At 41.0% G+C, this 21,085-nt stretch overlaps 1 protein-coding gene across 1 annotated transcript in view; it reads left to right on the top strand.

The window, feature by feature from the left end:
• The window catches only part of PTK2 (protein tyrosine kinase 2), a 428,303-nt gene that overhangs the window by 67,933 nt on the left and 339,285 nt on the right, over positions 1-21,085 (top strand). Inside the window, exon 3 of the mRNA XM_050940669.1 lies at positions 17,553-17,579. The gene's annotated coding sequence lies outside the window, so the exon portion shown is untranslated. The remainder of the gene's footprint in view (positions 1-17,552; positions 17,580-21,085) is intronic.

Raw genomic sequence — 21,085 nt, 5'->3', positions numbered from 1 at the left:
TCGCGGCTCCCACTGGCGGTGGTTCGCTGCTCCAGGCCAACGAGGGTGGCAGGAAGCGGCAGCCAGCACATCCCTTGGTCCACGCCACTTCCTGTCACCCCCATTGGCCTGGAGCAGCGAACCGCGGCCAGTGGGAGCTGTGATCAGCTGAACCTGCAGACACGGAAGGTAAACAAACCGACCTGGCCTGCCAGGGTGCTTACCCTGGTGGGCGCGGGCCAAAGGCTGCCGATCCCTGTATTAGATATTCAATTCAGTGATTCCATAGAGTTTAAAATCATCAAATTTTGGTGTAGACCCTTTATAAGCCGACCCCCACTCTTTGATGCGTCACTTTTTTACCAAAAATATTCGGCTTATGAATGAGTGTATACGATAATTATAATTTTTTTTAACAAATCCCTTGTCCCAAATTTATGCTTTAAACTAAACTTAATCTGAATGAATATTTATGATGGTGTATAGTGATGTAAATTCAGGGGAGAAGGGATATTATGAAACCGTTAACTACAGAAGGGTAAAAAACCCTGAAAATCTACTGGGTCATTATTTAATGAGCACTGTCAATGTACTTTGACTGTCAAAAAGAGTGGAAGACATTGTCGCTGTCTTGAGTAATTCAGTCTTTCATATGGCAACCATCCAGCTCAAAAAATGACTGTGTAAGCACCAAAGCAGTTAAGTTACTACATGTCATTCTTGTTGTATCATGAATGCTAAAAAGTCCAGTTCTTGAGGGATGGTCATTGCCACAGATAATGCAGGCATAAGGCGCAGGGCCAGAAGATGAAGCCAACACACTACCAGTGCTTGAGGCCTGTAGCACTTTCCTCTTCACTCTCTTCGCTTTCCTCTCTCTCAATCACCTCTTTAGTCTCTATAGTTCCCTGGCGCAGTGCAGCCCTCCAGTGCAGCCTTCTCTTATCTGCATCTTCCCAACTTGCTTTTGAAAGTTTTCATGTCCCTCTTGCAAACGTCCTTGAGCCTAGGTTGTCTCAGTGACTTTGGAGCATCTTCAGGTTGTCATACAGAGATTCTCTGGAATGCCTTCATCATCCATCTGATGCAGATGACCAAGCTAACGATCTGTGTTTGAGAACAGTGATTAGATATTGCAGTTTTGCTTTCTCAAGTACTTCTGTTTCAGGAATTTTGATTTCTCACTTAATACTAAAAATACAACAAAGGGTATATAAGGTGTTCAGTCTTCTGCTGCCTGCTGTAGGTGATCCAGGTCTTGCCATCATACACAGCAGCCTGCTCAAAATGAACATCCGGTAGACCCATATCTTGGTGATCAGTGTCAGTTTCTTGTTATCCTACATATGCTTAGTCTGTTGGCAGAAAGTGGAGGCAGCCTTTCCAATGGGAGAGTTAAACTATAGATAAGATAGTCAATATAATTAATTCTAGATACTAATATTTGTGCACAATTTCTAGCATGGTGCAATCAACACAATATATATTTGATCATAATTAAATCTTAAAACAGAGTGTTTATTGCTTCATTTTTAAGTTGCTTTACATGCCTTCATTGTCAGTGGCTTATCATTGGTGTACTTCACTTCTAAATTATTAGTATGTTGTTCTCCATTATTGATGTGACTCATTTCTTTTTCTTTTTTCTTTTGCTTTGTTTTTCACACTGTGATATTCAGTAATTTCTGAATTTAAGTTAGTTGGATAAGGAATGGAGATTTCCTTTCTCTAAAGAAAATTAGATTTCTTATGTGTCACTTCCTTCCCGCTTGCCCCAAAAATGGAAAGGGAAGGAAAATCTGCATTGGGGGTACTCGCTATAGAGTCTATCTTGATTAAATAGTGAATGAAAGGAGTTGGTGTTGGTGTTCCAAGCAAATAGAATGGTGAGATGACCTTCACACTAAAACATTAGAGTAAGCAATTAAAAAAGCTGGTCTCTATGGCTGTTCTTCTTTTACGATTTGTTGTGGCTGCTGCCAGATTTAGCAAATACGTTTGCCCATCTGGCAACCTAGAGTTGTCTTGTCAGCTGATGCTAATGGATTTAATGATGAATGCCTTTTGTTTGCTCTGCCTGACATTGAGTGAAAGGAGACAAAAGAGACTCCACTGACTTCAGTGAATATCATGATGAGCTCACAAGGAAAGGATACCACACTATTTGCTTTATAAATCTGGGGAAAATACTAAACACCAACTAAGCATTTGGATGTTGAGAATTATAAAATCTTATTAAATACTGTATTCCAGAGGAAATAATTAGTGCTTGAGAATCTATATGGAACGATTATACTGTGGTAAGTAAGGTTTATGGTAACATTGCTGTTCATCAATTCATTGCTGAGGGTAGGAGATTATTAGTTTTCTATTTTAAACTAATTTAAATGTATTATAAGTCCTTATGTTTGTGCAAAAGATACATCTGTTTCCTGCATTTAAACTAAAATGGTTCTGTCAGATATTGTAATATTAGAACCTTTGTTATGGTCCTTCTGTATTAATCATTATGATAGTCCTTGCTGGGCTGTTTCTTGTTTATTCCCGTGCATGAGTTATGGCTATTTTGAGTCTAATATGGAGTAAATATATGGACACAGTAATATTGGGCATGTATTCTGATCCAGCATTTTATAAATCAATAAGGCTGACTGAAACAACATTCAGCTGTACAGACTTGAAAAATCTATATTTATAAGATACTTTCATCTAGACCCTAAGATTAGTAAAACAAAGCTCTTCCTGAAATACTTAACTTTCCAAAGTTTTCCAACATAAAACTTCATCCAGAATATGTTTCTAAAACTTTATCAGGGAAGAAATAGTACAAATCTCAGTTTAGTTTTCAAATGAGGAAATGCATAGAGATATTGTGATATGTAAAACTGATAGTTATTTTTACTATAAAATCTGGTGTCATCACAAGTTTACAGTAGAATTTAAAAATTCATTTAGGAAAAACAGGCTAGATAATAGATCCTGATCTTTGTTATACTAGTGTAAATCATGAAGTCAATGGAGTTACTGAAGGATTTACTGTGGTGTAACAGATAAAACTCTGACCCTTTTTCTTAAGCGGCAGTATTATTCAGCAATCACCACTGATCTGAAAAATGTTTGTTTTTGTTTGTGACAGCCCTGGAGGCTGAAATCTTCTGTTTATCCCAAAGACACAGGTACAGGATGGGAAGCAGCAGTTTGTTTTCCCCTAAACACTGTGCCAGAGTCCTGTGAGGGACAGCCCTTGGGTGGCAACTTTTGTTCATTACCAACTTTTGCTGACTTCAGACCTGCAACCTAGAAGTATTAATTTTGCATATCCTATTGACAATCTCCTGACCCATTCAATCCCTTATCTTGCTTTCCCCATCCCTTCTGCCAGCGCTCATAAAATCTGTTAGTGTTCTGTGTCATATTATGATAAAAAATATTAGCTGAAACTTTTCTTATTAAAAAGAAAAATCAGTCTGGACATACTGGGATACATACATGTGACAGAGAGAGAGAGATCTTGTATAGGCAATTGGGCAGGTATATACAATTCAGATGTTAATTTACAGCAACCAACTTTCATAAATTCTGTATTGAAGATATTATATCTGTTGTTACCTAAAATGCACAAATCTGCCTATATAAAAATTTCAGCAAGTATTTGTCATGGTCTTAAACTGTCTTATGGTAGAGGCAGAGAGAAATAATTAATTCACTTCTGTCAAACTAAGTTTTTACTGTGTATAAATTGATAAAACACTACAGCAGATTAAGGAAAAAAATACTGTCTTAAATAACATTTTAAGACTGATGAAGTCTTGATGTCAAACCGAAAATTTTTATTTGGTCTGTGGACACGAGAAACCATTAGTTATGTGTATTAGATTTCTGATACTGATGTAACAGTGTATGGAAGTCAAATAAATATATATTATGTTAACGTGCAAGATGGACATGTTTGGAGTCACTGTGGGCAAACAGAATATGCAAGCTGCACATATGTTCTGACCTGCCACTTGGATCCTCTGTTTGATCATAGCCTTTCAGAGAATAGAAATGTGGGGATTCCTTCTTTTGTGTGAAAAAAGAGGAACACATCTTGAAAGGCGCCAGCAGGTCTGTGACGGCCCCAATTAGGAGCATAAAGTATTTTCCATGTTAGTATTGCATGCTGAAAATGCTTTTTCTGCTTTCTCTAATCTCCTCTCCCCTGAAATGAGGGAAGTAAGGTTTTAAGTTTGTTGTTTTTTGTCACTGGCTTTACATTACTGGGAGTTCCCATTTGCAGCCTTTTTGCCTGCTTTGCTGTCGTATCACAATTTTCCCTTTTCCTACTGTGTCTAGCATCCTCCTTGCCCCCCCTGCTTCTGTCCCCTTCCTCCCTTCCCCTTTACCTCAATCTTTTCTTTCCAATTCTGCTCCCCTATCATCACTTCTTATACAATCGTTTCTTGTTCCCCCTACAGCACCTGTGTCTCCATCAACCATCATCTTTTCCTTTTGAAATAATCTCACTTGAAATACAAATAATAAATACATTAAACCACTCCATTAAGATGCATGTAACTAATCAAAGCAATCACAGGATCTTTTCTTGTAGCCTTAAATTATAATTCAAGTTCTGCAGGTAGGATCCATGTGCTTTGGCTGTAAAACACCATATACACCTGGGGTGCAATATAAATAACAATATTCTTTTTTGTTACCTCCATCGTTTTCCTATTTATTCTTTTCTCTGTATATCACCTGTACTACTTAGAACATTCTTAAACAGCTTTTTTTTTAGAGGGGGTTTAGTGATGATAAGACTACATGTGCTATTTAATCGTTCCTTCCTCCAACCTTTCCTTTGAGAGTGCTGCAGGTGGTGCCTTTTACCAAGGGCTTAGGTACTTAAAACGCTAGATTGTATTAGAGTCTGACTTACATTTATAAAAGCAAAGACACTGAAAGTTATGACTATTCGACTGTCCTTCACTCATTGTTGTGTCTCTTATAGCTCTTATCATGAGGATCCAGAACTGTAATCTTTTTCCAGTGGGGTGTTCTAAGGACTTTGTCAGCTTCCTCTGTGTTTTGTGTCCTCGTTTTGTCCTTGTTTTGATTTTGCTGGTTTAAATTAGATGCCCATAACACTGCAAACTCCCTGTTGACTATACTGGGGTTTCATGTTCTGAAAATAAATTGTAACAGCCGCCATATCTTTCTGTGTATCCATCCAATATTTACCTGCCTGTGTTCATAGAAATATTTACTTACCTGTGTTCGTAGAAATTTCTTGTGCATGAATATTTACTGCCTATTGATTTCTGTGTAGTGAAGAAGCATAGGCCCAAAATTACCAAAAAATGCTAACAATGTGTAACACATTACGGAAGGCCCACACCAATTCCCACCGAAGTCAATAGGAATCTTTCTAATCACTTCTGTGAGAGCTGGATCAGGCTCAATTAAAAAAAAAATTAGCAATCTACACGTTTTTTCCCTGTCTCTGAGGTTGACTGGTACCTTACTAAAATCATTGTAAATTAAGATCATTCCTGTTAATCATAGCTAAAAAACTCCAGATTATCTCTGATCCGTTTAATAGCTCTTTTATGGATTGTCTCAAAAACTCGTATATCTGCGCAGAGGTAGGATACCCAATGCATAGCAGTCACGGAAGGTTTCATGTAAGGAACAGAGGCTACCTGGCTAATCCATTCGTGCATCTTCAAGACCTATAAGGCAGAAAGAGTGGTGTGCTACATATTGAAATACATTTGGACAGGAAAATGGTTTCTTGAGCAGAACTGGGGCATTAAGGGCTTGTCGACACAGGGAGACTCAGGAAAGTTGATCCAAATTAACTAACCGTATGAATTAAAAATAGATCGGTTAAACTGCATTAAATCTCTGTGAGCATTCTTATTCAGAATTCAAGTGGCCTTAACTCAGTATAGCTTAATTCACTGGACTGGGACCTAGGAGATCTGGGTTCAGTTCCACACTTTGCCATGTGCTTCATATGTGACCTTCAGCAAATCACTTAATCTCTCAGTGCTTCAGTTTCCCATTTGTCAGATAGAAGTAATACATTCCTACCTTTTGGGATTTGTTGAGGATACATCCATTAATGCTTGTGAGGTGCTCAGATACTATGATATTGGGGACCATATACATACCTCCATTAGTATCCTCTGAATAAGTTTCCTGTACCCATTCTTACCCCCATGAATCACATGGTAGCTTCCTATCAGTTGTCTTTTTCATTTTTCTTTGGTGTCAATGCTTTCCTTACAATTTTGTCTAGTAGTAATTAGTTGAATTACAGTGGACATGTTCAGGGAGGTTAGAGTGCGAAGAGGTCTAAGCTTGCTTCTCTCTTATTTTGGGTGGACTTGTCTTTGGGATGTGTCCAGGTGAGACCAAGACCAGGAACTGAACCTAAGTTTCACCTAAATGCAGTTCAAGACAATATCATTAGGCTAGAGGCATTCAGTTGCTACCACAACAGAAGTGAGCTAAATTACTTGCAGTCTGAGACTTACCACAATTCTAGAAGGGAGTCATTCTTGCAAACAGTCAAAAGATCCAGGTGCTTGTGTGCTGATTGCATCGGTAGACATGTTCTCTTCTTATCTCCTGTTATGAATATGAAACTAACATAATGTTCCTGTTTTGGTGTTATAAATATTACTTCTGTAAAGAAATGTGTCTGAAATCACGGATCAGTTTCCAAGATAACATTTGAGAAAGAGGTACAATGAAAAAAGCATAATTTCATAAAAATATCAAGGGTTATGGATTCTGTCTTTAAGTATTACGTATCATAGAAACAGATATTGTGGATGGAAAGAACTGTAAGTCTACTGAGTCCATCGCTTACTTTTTTGGCAGTACATTCTGTATCTCAGCAGGTATAGAAGAGGAAATATTATTCTTTCCCCAAAAGATATCCATTCTGTTCTTAAATTAATTTATATTGGTCATTTCCAGTGTTTCAGCTGGCAGTTGTCTTTTGGCTCTCTGTTTTGCTTTGTATCTCTTTCCTTACTCACAGCTTCTCTGTCCTTTATATGTAAGATCAAAACAGTGATGTCTGAAAAGTAGGAGAACGTATCCACTAGGAAGATTGAAGGTACTGTAAGGAACATGGCCCAAGAATTTTATTCCTTTTTGTCCTGTTTAGAAATTGACAGTCTCCTCATCCTTAACACTCATTGCTTGGACCTGATAGTAAAATGTGTTGGAATCTATATGTGGAATCTGCATGATTCCTTCCAGGTTATATCAGTTAGAACAAGAAGTGTGTGAAATGGAAAAGCAAGACTGGCAATTTTTGACATTTTTCTGAGGAGCTGTTCAGAAGCTTTCGATGAGGTTATCAGAATATTTAAAGGATGGGTTAAACAGCTATAATGTGTCATGGAAGTGAATGCCTGTCTGCGAAGATGGTGTCACCAGGAGGGCTTTGGCTTCCTCGACCACGGGATGCTATTCGACGAAGAACTGGTAGACAGAGATGGCGTTCACCTTTTGTGGAGGGGAAAGACCCTATTTGCACACAGACTGGCTAACCTAGTGAGGTGGGCTTTAAACTAGGTTCGACGGGGACAGTTGAGCAAAGCCCACAGGTAAGTGGGCAACATGGAGATCTGGGAGATGGGTTGGAAACAAGAGGGAGCGTGGGCTATAATGGCAGAGAAAAAGGAGGGTCAGGGCAAAACTGGAAGGCAAGATCAAACCAGTATCTTAGATGCCTATATACAAATGCGAGAAGTATGGGTAATAAGCAGGAAGAACTGGAAGTGCTAATAAATAAATGTAACTATGACCTTGTTGGCATCACTGAAACTTGGTGGGATAATACACATGATTGGAATGTTGGTGTGGATGGGTATAGTTTGCTCAGGAAGGATAGACAAGGGAAAAAGGGAGGAGGTATTGCCTTATATATTAAAAATGTTCACACTTGGACTGAGGTGGAGATGGACATAGGAGACGGAAGTGTTGAGAGTCTCTGGGTTAGACTAAAAGAAGTAAAAAACAAGGATGATGTTGTGCTGGGAATCTACTACAGGCCACCTAACCAGATGGAAGAGGTGGATGAGGCTTTTTTTAAACAACTAACAAAATCGTCCAAAGCCCAAGATTTGGTGGTGATGGGGGACTTCAACTATCCAGATATATTTTGGGAAAATAACACTGCGGGACACAGACTGTCTAATAAGGCGGATTTTGGTAAGCTCAGAGAGCTGATAGGTAAGGTCCCATGAGAATCAAGACTGAGGGGAAAAAAAAAACTGAGGAGAGTTGGCAGTTTTTCAAAGGGACACTATTAAGGGCCCAAAAGAAAGCTATTCCACTGGGTAGGAAAGATAGAAATGTGGCAAAAGACCACCTTGGCTTAACCACGAGATCTTGCATGATCTAAAAAATAAAAAGGTGTCGTATAAAAAATGGAAACTAGGACAGATTACAAAGGATGAATATAGGCAAACACAGGAATGCAGGGACAAGATTAGAAAGGCAAAGGCACAAAATGAGCTCAAACTAGCTATGGGAATAAAGGGAAACAAGAAGACTTTTTATCAATGCATTAGGAGCAAGAGAAAGACCAAGGACAGGGTAGGCCCACTGCTCAGCAGGGAGGGAGAAACAGTAACAAGAAACTTGGAAATGGCAGAGATGCTTAATGACTTCTTCGTTTCGGTCTTCACCGAGAAGTCTGAAGGAATGCCTAACATAGTGAGTGCTAATGGGAAGGGGGTAGGTTTAGAAGATAAAATAAAAAAAGAGCAAGTTAAAAATCACTTATCAAAGGTAAATGCCTGCAGGTCACCAGGGCCTGATGAAATGCGTCCTAGAATACTCAAGGAGTTAATAGAGGAGGTATCTGAGCCTCTAGCTATTATCTTTGGAAAATCATGGGAGACGGGAGAGATTCCAGAAGACTGGAAAAGGGCAAATATTAGTGCCCATCTATAAAAAGGGAAATAAAAACAACCCAGGAAACTACAGACCAGTTAGTTTAACTTCTGTGCCAGGGAAGATAATGGAGCAAGTAATTAAGGAAATCATCTGCAAACACTTGGAAGGTGGTAAGGTGATAGGGAATAGCCAGCATGGATTTGTAAAGAAGAAATCGTGTAAAACCAATCTGATAGCTTTCTTTGATAGGATAACAAGCCTTGTGGATAAGGGAGAAGCAGTGGATGTGGTATACCTAGACTTTAGTAAGGCATTTGATACGGTCTCGCATGATATTTTTATCAATAAAGTAGACAAATACAATTTAGATGGGGCTGCTATAAGGTGGGTGCATAATTGGCTGGATAACCGTACTCAGAGAGTAGTTATTAATGGTTCCCAATCCTGCCAGAAAGGTATAACAAGTGGGGTTCCGCAGGGGTCTGTTTTGGGACCGACTCTGTTCAATATCTTCATCAACGACTTAGATATTGGCATAGAAAGTACGCTTATTAAGTTTGCAGATGATACCAAACTGGGAGGGATTGCAACTGCTTTGGAGGACAGTGTCATAATTCAAAATGATCTGGACAAATTGGAGAAATGGTCTGAGGTAAATGGGATGAAGTTTAACAAAGACAAATGCAAAGTGCTCCACTTAGGAAGGAATAATCAGTTTCACACATACAGAGTGGGAGGAGACTGTCTAGGAGGGAGTACGGCAGAAAGGGATCTAAGGGTTATAGTGGACCACAAGCTAAATATGAATCAACAGTGTGATGCTGTTGCGAAAAAAGCAAACGTGATTCTGGGATGCATTAACAGGTTTATTGTGAGCAAGACACGAGAAGTCATTCTTCTGCTCTACTCTGCGCTGGTTAGGCCTCAACTGGAGTATTGTGTCCAGTTCTGGGCACCGCATTTCAAGAAAGATGTGGAGAAATTGGAGAGGATCCAGAGAAGAGCAACAAGAATGATTAAAGGTCTAGAGAACACGACCTATGAAGGAAGGCTGAAAGAATTGGATTTGTTTAGTTTGGAAAAGAGAAGACTGAGAGGGGACATGATAGCAGTTTTCAGGTATCTAAAAGGGTGTCATCAGGAGGAGGAAGAAAACTTGTTCACCTTAGCCTCTAATGATAGAACAAGAAGCAATGGGCTTAAACTGCAGCAAGGGAGGTTTAGGTTGGACGTTAGGAAAAAGTTCCTAACTGTCAGAGTGGTTAAACACTGGAATAAATTGCCTAGGGAGGTTGTGGAATCTCCATCTCTGGAGATATTTAAGAGTAGGTTAGATAAATGTCTATTAGGGATGGTCTAGACAGTATTTGGTCCTGCCATGAGGACAGAGGACTGGACTCGATGGCCTCTCGAGGTCACTTTCAGTCCTAGAATCTATGAATGTGGTTCAGCTGCCACTGTGTCTATTAAATGACAAAGGAATTACAAGGGAATTTTTTGTAGGGGAGTAGCTGGCTCCTGACCTCCAGTGGGTTAGAGTTCCTACCTGAGCAGGAGAGGAGATAAGGTACTGTCTCCCCTCTATCTTCACCCACTCCTCCAGGTGGCCAAGGAACAGATTAGGGAGGTAAACTGTTGCCTCATTGCAAAGGATTGGATTGGGAACATACTCCCCAGTGCCACACTACCAGGGACTGAACTAGTCACTGGCTCCCCAGAAAGCAGATGTGGGCTGAAAAAAAGGAAGTCTCTCCAGCCTCTTCATGTTGCTAGGGAGTGACAGGTTCCTTCCCAAGCCGTCATTGTGAATGAAACTATGTGTTAAAAAAAAGTCTGTTGCAGAGAAGCTAAATGAATTCTTTGCATCAGTCTTCACATTCCCACACCTGAATCATTCTTTTTAGGTGACAAATCTGAGGAACTGTCCCAGACTGAGGTGTCAGTAGGGGGAGGTTTTGGAACAAATTGATAAATTAAACAGTAATAAGTCACCCGGACCAGATGGTATTCACCCAAGAGTTTTGAAGGAACTCAGATATGAAATTGCATAACTAGTAAGTATGGTTCGTAACCTATCAGTTAAATCAGTTTCTGTTTCACATGACTTGAGGATCGCTAATATGACACCAATTTCTAAGAAAGGCTCAAGAGGTGATCCTGGTAATTGCAGGCCAGTAAACCTAACTTCAGTACCAGGCAAATTGGTTGAAACTATAATAAAGAACAGAATTATTAGACACATATATGAACATGATTTGTTCAGGAAGAGTCAACATGGGTTTTGTAAAAGGAAATCATGCCTCACAAATCTATTAGAATTCTTTGAGGAGTCAACAAACATGTGGACAAGGGTGATCCAGTGGCTACAATGTACTTGCACTTTCAGAAAGCCCTTGACAAGGTCCCTCACCAAAGGCTGTTAAGCAAAATAAGCAGTCCTAGCATAAGAGAGAAGGTCCTCTCATGGATCAGTAATTGGTTAAAAGGAAACGAAGGGTAGGAATGAAATGGTCAGTTTTCAGAATGGAGAGAGGATGAGGGGCGGGGAGTAACAAGCAAATTCACTCATTGGGATTTTGAAGCTTGGCTAGTGTGCAAAATATTGTCAAGTGTGTAATGAACCAGTGAACTGGAACTCCGTGACTGACCACACACCTGCCTTGAGAAGGTTACTCTTCTGTGCACTTCAAAACTTAAAACACTTGTTTTGTTAGATTTCTTTCAGGTGGTCTTTTAAAAAAAAATACACCTCATTTGATTTAAGAATAAGAATACAATTTTTTAAGCCAAAAGGAGGCTTTGGGGGTGAGGTGGGGCATACTAACATGGGATCAAAAATAAGATATAGAGCAGAAAAATTATTTCACTTTTAAGCTTTGGAGTTCCTGCTGTAATGCCATAATTAATAAATTGCATGAAACAAATGAACTTTGATCCTATGTGTTACTGATACAACAGTGGTGAGCAGATTGTAAATGCATAACAGAGATTATGCTTTTTCTCTTTGACATCATAATGCAGTATTTTCATGTTTCATTCAGTAGCGTAGCTGGCGGGATTCAGTGGAAGCAGCTACTTGCTCTCAGGCCGGCAGGCGCTGCCGACTCCATGGCCGGAGGAGCCGCAGGGCGGCAGCCCGGTGCGGAAGCGGCACCTGCCGGCCGGTGCTGCCCGCTGCACGGCCGGAGGAGCCGCGGGGTGGCAGGCTGGCGTGGAAGCTGTGCCTGCCAGCCGATGCAGACACAGCCTAGTGCTGGGACAGGAGCCGGGGACAGGAGGCAGCGCAGGACGGAACGTGAGCAGGGAGGGGGTGGTGGTCCAGTCTGGGGGCGTGGCCAGAGGGGGAGCCAAGGGGGCGTGACCAGAGAGAGAGGCAAGGGTGGGGGTGCCTTTTTTATGTTTTTTGCTCCCCCTGCGCTGAGAACCCGGCTATGCCACTGGTTTCATTGATGCTGTCATGAACCCATATTCCCGCAATGGTTCATATTTTCTGGAGCTAGATGCATTAGCCTTTGAAAAATGTTGCACAAGCAGCTTTCTGAGTGCTTTTGGTTTCATTTTGAGTAGCAGAATCTGAACCTAATGCTGTATGCTTTAATTTTCCTGTACTGTTTGATGTAAATCAAATACCTGTATGTATTAAGCTTAGAAATACATTACATGTAAATATTTAATTAATTGTTTTGGAAAACTGTGTTCTCACAGGGAACTGCAGCCTTAAGTGGAATTGTCGCACATGTGCAGTGCGTCTTCAGTTTATCCATTTGTGAAATTAATTGGGCGTAGACATGGAACTAACCGCTTGCTATTATTGTTTCAGTAGGTAAACATTCAAAGGCCCTGATCCTGCAATGGGCTCCACGTGGGCAAATCTGAGTTAAGTCATTGAGATCTGTGTGAATGCAAGGATCTGCTTGTGTGGAGCCCATTACAGAATTAGGGCCCAGAGTGCTAAAAAAAAGCTCTATTATTTCAACAGTTGTGCAGTCCTTAAGTAAACATCACTCTCTGTTTTCAAAGTGCATGTATTTTAGCCATGCAATATATGTTAAAATATTAATGGGTATTATGTGGCTGAATCCCAAGTTCAGCACTGGGAAATTTAGGATTTAATTTTATCTTTGCATCTGTGTACTTATTATAATGATTGCCAGATATAGACTCCATGTTTGTCAACTTTTTTTCTTAAAATGTATCTCCTGGACATGATGGGTGAAACTTAATCTCCTTTAAGAGAAAAACATTGAGGTGTAAACATTTATTCCATTGTATCAAGAATAGTTTACTGAATTTGAAGAATAATATACTGTTGCTTGTTTCTGTACTGTAACTGTAGATTCTTCCAAGTTAAGTACTTTTTTGTTGAAGTAGAAATTCAATTTAGTGGTGAATTTGCATCATGGTAGGTGAAATATAATAATACAATTAATTTCCTTTAGCTAAATTTTGAAATAAAATTTCAATCTTGAAACTTAATTAGTAATTTTAGTCAAGTGGATTGAGCCATTATGGAGGATACACTTATTTCTAGGATAATTATGGAGGATACACTTATTTCTGATAATGACTCGCAAAAACAATTTGAGTAAACTGTACAATATAGTATTCTGAATAAATAGACAAGCAGTGTGACAGTTTTCCTAAAGTTAAATGACTCAACAGGAATCTGAAGCTTCACTAAAACTTGCTTTTTTTTTTTTTATAACCAGTGTAAGGATTCATTCCACACTAGGAAGATATATATATCCTGATTATCACTACAAACATTTTTTTTCTTCTGCTGATAATAGCCCGCCTTAATTGATTAGTCGCATTAGAATTGGTATGGCAACACACAATTTTTCATGTTCTCTGTGTGTGTGTTTATATATATAATATCGTCCTACTGTATTTTCCACTGCATGCATCTGATAAAGTGGACTTTAGCCCACGAAAACTTATGCCCAAATAAATTTGTTAGTCTCCAAGTTGCCACAAGTACTTTTTGCTGATACAGACTATACAAACTCGTTCTTTTTGCTGATACAGACTATCACAACTACCACTCTGAAACCTGATTCCATATACACTGATCTATATTCCATGTGGAAACTATTGCCGGAGGCAACTCGAGGCTTTTCCTTCCTTAAGTTTATGTAACTCCTTCCTGCTTGTTTTTTGTTTTCTCCTGTTTGAGGGGATATTATATTACCTCAGCCCAGTGTTGCTTGTAAGCAAATGACTTGGTGAGCATATCTTTATAAATGTACTTTGTTACCTCTCAAAACTTGCTGTTCTTTTTCCAGAATAAAATGTGCAGGATTTTCCCTAATAGTATTAACGGTCCTGTAACTATTCTCATTTTGCATTTAAAGACTGTTTTAGTTTTGGCATGTTTTGCCACTAAAGCAATAAACATGTCTTCAAAGACAACTCTGAAGTTCAATTTTGAAATATGCAGTTAGTTGGCTTTAGAGAGCTGTATTTGTTTTAGATGTTTTTCTCCAGTATTAACATTTTGTCAGCTTTTACCACAGCAGCAGCATTGATTATAATAAGCCTAACTAAACACAGTATTGGGATTACTCATTGATATCACTGTATTTACTAGTGATATGTTTATTATCCTTAGATATTTTTCTAATATGCAGCAAACCAATGAGACTATCTGCTCTGGTGCTCTGTCAGTCTATTCCTGTTTTGGCTACTCTGGAGAAAGTCCAAAGTTCACATGGACTTCATCCACGATAAATTTGCTCACACTTCATTCATCTTTGCCGTCTTCCTTGCTAACTAACTCTTCCTCTCCTCTTTGGTCAAGGTCTGTTCAGTCCCCACCACCAGCGGCGGATTAAGCTTTTGTGGGGCCATGGGCCAGAGCAAATGGGGTCCCCTCCCCTCCCCACCACTTCCACCTGCAGCCTGTACCCCACCCTCTTGCCAGGGAGATGGGGTATGGTAATGGAGGCTTGTCCCATCTCACCCCTCCCCACCCAGGACTCCTGCTAGGGTGCGGGAGCTTCCCCCTCCCGCCTTGTGCTCCTTCTTGGGAGTGGGGGAAGCCTTCACACCCCAACCTCACTCCCTGGCAGGAGTGTTGGGCGGAGTGGGGCAAGCCTCCATGTCCCAGCCCTGCTCCCCAGAAGAAGCACTGGGCAAGCGGGTCGGGGTGCAGGGGTGCCCAACCGGCTGGGGCCCCTGGGCATGGGACTCGTTGGCCCAGTTGCTAATCCACCACTGCCCACTCACTACCTCTTTCTTTCTTTTTGCTCTTTCTCCATAACTAACCCACACTGCACTTTCATCCTCCAACCTACTTTCCACCTAGCAGCGTCTCTCCTGTTCTCTTCAGATCACCCCTTCCCTTGTGCCATCACTCCTGTCCCCTCTCACTCCTGATATCTCTTGCTTCTCCCAACCTTACTTTTCCTGTTCCATCCCCTTCTCTCTGCTTGTCTCTCCTCTCCTCAAAACTCTCTTGATCCTTGAGGCTCCAGTCAGGATCAGGGTTTTGATTAATCTTACAAGTTAAGAGTACAGGTGATCTATGAAAGGCTGGGGACAGAAATACAGCAATATAGTTTTGCATGGTATAATGGCTTTATGATCTTAGCTGTCTGTAAAGCACCCAGCATGCAATTGTTAGTAGTAGTAACAATAATTGATATACCTTCTTTCTAAATTTGACTGAGGTTCAAGACGCTTCACTTTCTTTGAATATAATTTTATTTCTACTCCCATTTGACCTTTAAGTTCATTATATTTAAAACAAAATTTTGAATAGTTTGTGTCTAAGCTTTAAAAACAAACCATCAAACAAAACCCTTTTCTTCAAAGATCGAACCTGAAAATTTCATCCCAGATAAGGTGAATGGTTGAGAAAAATGAGTGAGTAAAAACAGTGGTTCTAATGGCATCAGTAGAGTGTTTTGTGACTAGCACCCTCCTGTAATAATTATGCTCATCACCTAATAGTGCAGGGCCGGCTTTAGGCCGATTCAGCTGATTCCCGGGAATCGGGCCCCGCGCCTTAGGCGCCTTTTAAATTTTTTTTACTTATGCCCGCTGAGGTCTGCTCCGGGGTCTTCCATGGCCCTGCTCCCCTGACCAAAGCGCCGCTGGAAGCGCGTCTGCCCTGCAGCCCCGCTCTCCCAGCTGGATCCCCGGCTGGAGCGCGGCAAGCCGCCCCGCTGTCCCGGCTGGAGACCCTGCCGGAGCGCGGCAAGTTGCCCCGCAGCCTCGGCTGGAGCCCCGGCCGGAGCGCGGCAAGCTGCCCCACGGCCCCGCTCTCTCCTGGCTGGGGCCCTGCTCTCCCGGCTGGAGCTCTGGGCCTTTTAAATAGCCCCCAAAGCCCTGGGGTAGCAGGGGGCTCTGGGGGCTATTTAAATGGCCGGGGCTCCAGCTGCCTCTGCCACCTCGTCCTTTAAATAGCCGCTGGAGCCCCGCCGCCCCCATGTATTCTCCAGGGCTCCCGCTGCTATTTAAAAGGTCTGGGGCTGGGTAGAAGCAGGGGAGCCCTGGGCCCTTTAAATAACCCGCAGAGCCCTGGGATAGCGGGAGGCTTGGGGGCTTTTTAAAGGGCCGGGGCGCCAGCTGCCTCTGCCACCCCATCCTTTAAATAGCCGCCGGAGCCCCGCCGCCCCCATGTATTCTCCAGTGCTCCCGCTGCTATTTAAAAGGTCCGGGGTGGGGTAGAAGCAGGGGAGCCCCAGGCCCTTTAAATAACCCCCAGAGCCTTGGGATAGCGGGAGGCTTGGGGGCTATTTAAAAGGCCGGGGCTCCAGCTGCTTCTGCTGCACCCCCTGCCCTGCCTGCACCAGCCCTGCCCCCCCTGCCCACAGCCAGCTCTGCACCCCGTGCCCGCAGGCAGCCCCTGCCAAACCCCCTGTCCTGTCTCCAGCCACCCCCTGCCACACACCCCTGTGGCCCTGCCCAAAGCCAGCCAGCCCCCCACACAGCCCTGCCCGCACCAGCCCTGCACACCCTGCCCACACCAAGCCTCAAACCCCCTGCCCTGTCTCCAGCCAGCCCTGCACCCCTTGCTCTGCCTGTAGCTAGACCCTACCTCCAGTCAACCCCTGCCCTGCCTCCAACCAGCCCCATGTCCACTGCTGCCGTGCAGTTCCCAGGCCAGTAACCCTGCACACCTGCTTCAATGAGGGGGGCAGGGAGCAGCTGGAACCCACACACGTGCACACCCGCAGGGAGTGGCAGGGACACATGAAATGGCGATCATTAATAAGCAATCAACAGCATATATGATGCTATGTACATAATATATAATTGTATTATTTATATAGTTATGGAAAGTAAATAATACATGGAAGAAATGAAAGGCTTTTTTTTTTAGTCATCCCTACCAGGGCCCCGCCGAAAATGTTCGAATTGGGCCCCGCACTTCCTAAAGCCGGCACTGTAATAGTGTAACATCTTTGGTATAAAGTAGTTGGTATAATCTTTGTTCTTCACTCACCTATTTTAAGGATAATCTTGTGAGTGAACTGTGGGGAATAAAGAATAGTGATTTTTCTTTGCATGCAGCAGGTCTGGCAGCTAGAGGGCTGTTTTAGATAACGTGTTCTACTGAACAGTGCAATAATTTTGCAGCAGGAAGGTGGCTAGGCTAATTTGACTGTTGAAATATTGAAGTATTTTATTTATGCTAATAAATCTTCTCATTATTATTTCAGATATTTCAAGACTTTCCTTTCCAACAGGTAAGTGCTATTCTCTCATTTATTTAATGTGACACAAAGTAGCTTTTAATAGTTTGCTTTAATACCATAGTATTGTGATATATAATCAGAGTTGTTGTTTTTTATTTGCATTGTGTTAGAGTCGAGAAGTTTCAGTCAGGATTAGAGCCCAAACAGTGCTAGGGACTGAACAAACACGAGGAAGACTCAGGGAGTTCACAGCCTCATAAATGATATTTTGACAAATGAGTAGAGGAATTGAGATGAGCTATTTACAATTTTTATATATCCACATATTTTATTTACTCCTTGAAAATGATGAGATAGGACAACATAGAAAAAGATGCAGAGAGAACTGTGGAGAAGTGGACTAGTGAGCAGTCAGGGCTAGCATCACTGGCAAGGTAGAAGGGCAATGTGAAACAAAACGAGTGGTTAAATAATGGAAGATTAGACCCGTGAAGAGTCTTCACAGTTAGGAATGCCAGAAGTGAGGAGCAGACAAGTTAGTTTGTCCTAAATTACAAGGTGAATCAGTCAGGCAGCTGAGAATAAAACCCTCATCTCCTTATTCTTAATCCAGCACCCTCTGTCTTCCATGGGCCTTAGAAATTATTCCTGTTTTTAAAAACAATAGTGTGTTCTGTTATTTCCTGGATTATGGTTGTAACCTTGTTTGAAACCTTTACGTCTAAAGTTTGGTGTTAATCTTAATAACAGTTGTCAGTAACTTTACAATAAAACTTCATGAATGTGCCTACGATGTAATGGCTACACGATGTGTGCAAAATGAAGCTACACTCTTTTTGCTCTTTCAGCATTTGAAAAGTCCAGATGCTGAGCATAATGTGTAACTCTATATAAGCTGGGACTTTCTTTGTCAATTAACAAACACTGGCATTTCTGATATTAAGGAGGGACTCAAGTCATGAGCTCACACTGAATTTACTGTAAACTCGGTGTTTCAGATTGGATGTTCCATGACTAGATGACCTCCTGAGGTCCCTTCCAACCCTGATATTCTGTGTCAGGCCCATTGGCATTGATAGGGGACCCACTTTGGATGTTTTGCTGTTTTCTGATGTAACACTGGAAGATGGTTGCTGTTCCCTCTAGAATCAAATGCCAATTTCAATTAAAAACTTATATACTGCAAATTGCTCATTTGTACATGATGTTTTAAAATAGCTGTCCTGAGAAAATGTACGTTTTCTTCAAATAAAGTGCAAGGAACACATGGCATCTTTAATTTAAAAGTAAAGGGTTTTTTTTTAAGGAAGAAGTTCACATATTGCATTTTTAGGATGCTTAAAAACATGCTGACAAGAAGACAGGTATACAAGGAGATACCAAAATTGAAAAAATGAATAAATACCATACAGTTAATTCAAAACATGGAAAAAAATGTAACTATTCTGAATAGAGTGTCATATTTTTTCTGCAGCTGTTTTAATATGGACAGATGAAAAGACATCTAGCCTCCTATTTGAGGCTCTAGGGTTTTATGTCCACTGCCATGCCTCTATGAGTCAGGATGAGCAATGCATCTCTAGACAGGTCTTCTTTCCAGCTTTACTAGTGAGGTTCTTCTATCTTCAAGGGACATTGTCAGACTGATTTAGGCCTCATAGTTAGATTTTATCTGGAAAGCAATTTTTTGCTGTGTGTATGGAAGTTCAGCTGGAAAAGTGATTTTTAGCAAATGAGAAGAGGGATGGATGTATTTGGCAGCATCTAAGCATGGGGGGATATTATAGATGTATTAGAGACCAGAGTAATTGATTTTGTGGTTTTTTTGGTCTATTTATACTTTTTCTCAATTTCCCCACCCCCTCACCCATTCCCATGGTTTGCAGAGCTGTGTGAATTTTATGTTCAAGTCTTTTTGGGGACTGGTGATCAATCCCAAGGCATAGTGACAAGATGGACTTGATATTGTGGATGTTTGGGGTAAATGGTGCTGTTTTGGAGGCACTGTGGGCGGAGGGGGTGAAAGAACAAGGTCCAAAGTTACTAGCTGGGGTTATGGTAAAAGTAACATTGAAAATTGGAGACGCGGGAGATTCAGACCACACCAAGCAAATGTCTGTGGTTGGTGGAAAATATCAGAAAAAGCACTTTATCTTTTTCATAACAAACAAGATGTATTAAATTATATTTCTGATGACTTAACAGCAGTTCTGCTGTATTGCACTGACTGGAACAAAGAGATTTCTGATGGGCTGAGTAGGATAATGCCCTATGCTAGTGCAGGTGAAAACCAAGTAACAAAAAGTTCAGTTAAAATTCTCTATTTCCATAAAATTCAATGTAAATTGAGCCTCAGAAATACTGCAAAACCAGAATCAGACCAGGTTGATCTGAAAATAGAATTCAGTTTTAGGTTTGCAAGCAGGGTGTAATGTACAAAAACAAATGAATGAGAGATTTTTGGAAATTATTTTTAACTTGACAAATGTCCGTTTTAAAAATAGGTCACTGGGGCCGCTGGAAATGCTCTGGCTTTTGCAGCATCTTTCCCTAAGTGCTGCAAATTTGCATCACAATGCATTGTCTTCCTGCAGTATCTGAAGACTTCACAGTAGCAACGGGGATATTTCCAATGGACTTCCTTGTAATGTGTAGTTTAAGATTAGATTCAATGTAGATGCTGTGGTTCCTCTTGTAGTCACTGGCATATAAAGGTCATCCAGAACGTTGCCTTTTCACTTTGATTTCATAGTAAAACCTTTTTGTAAGAATGATTGTGCTCTGTTGAATGCGTTATTTGACTAGGTATTTTGTTAAACCATCACACAAGGGAGTTATCCTACATTTCTCTAATCTGTATCACTGCTTTGAAGTCTCTGTGCAGCTTACTTTTCTCTTGCTTTTAATTGAGGCCAAGACTGTGAATATTGCAGATTTTGGAGTGCAAATCATTGGAGGCTTTGAGAGCAACTTGCTAAATTTTTATAATTTCAAAGCTGGATAGAAGACAGCATCCAATGCCTGTATCCATATGTAAAATTGCTTTAGCGAAAGAGTTTGCTCATATCATGCCTAGAGGAATGAAGGACTCGTTTTTGTTGTGCATACGATTCAATTTTGTACTGGAATTCAAAGCTCCAGCTGGATTAAAAATGATTCCTCCTGGATGAAGAGTGTGGCTCGCCTTCTCCTGTCCTTAAAACAAATGTTACTTGTTAAAAAAAAAATTAGTTCTTTGCATGTAGTTAACCACTTTTTACACAGCACTTCACACAATAGGACCCTTGATCTTTATACTGTAATATAAAAAGTTGAAATCAAGAAGAAATTTTGAAATAAGTGTGTGTCAGGTGTCTACATGCAACAACTGAACAACTAGAGGGAAGGAAAGGCATGTGAGAAACATTTAACCTAGTATATTCTGGCCTCAGCCAGCAATTCTACAAGCACCCCAACAGAATGAGACCTTAAAGATAGCTACCAATGATGAAGGAGAGAAGCACTCTTACTGATAGGGTAGTATTTTTCTTGGTGTGAAAATGAAAAAAAAAAAAACA

The sequence above is a fragment of the Gopherus flavomarginatus genome, chromosome 2 (assembly GCF_025201925.1).
Source record: "Gopherus flavomarginatus isolate rGopFla2 chromosome 2, rGopFla2.mat.asm, whole genome shotgun sequence".
Taxonomy (NCBI): domain Eukaryota; kingdom Metazoa; phylum Chordata; order Testudines; family Testudinidae; genus Gopherus; species Gopherus flavomarginatus.
Note: the sequence above shows the minus strand (reverse complement) of the source record. Positions and strands in the feature narration are given on the sequence as shown.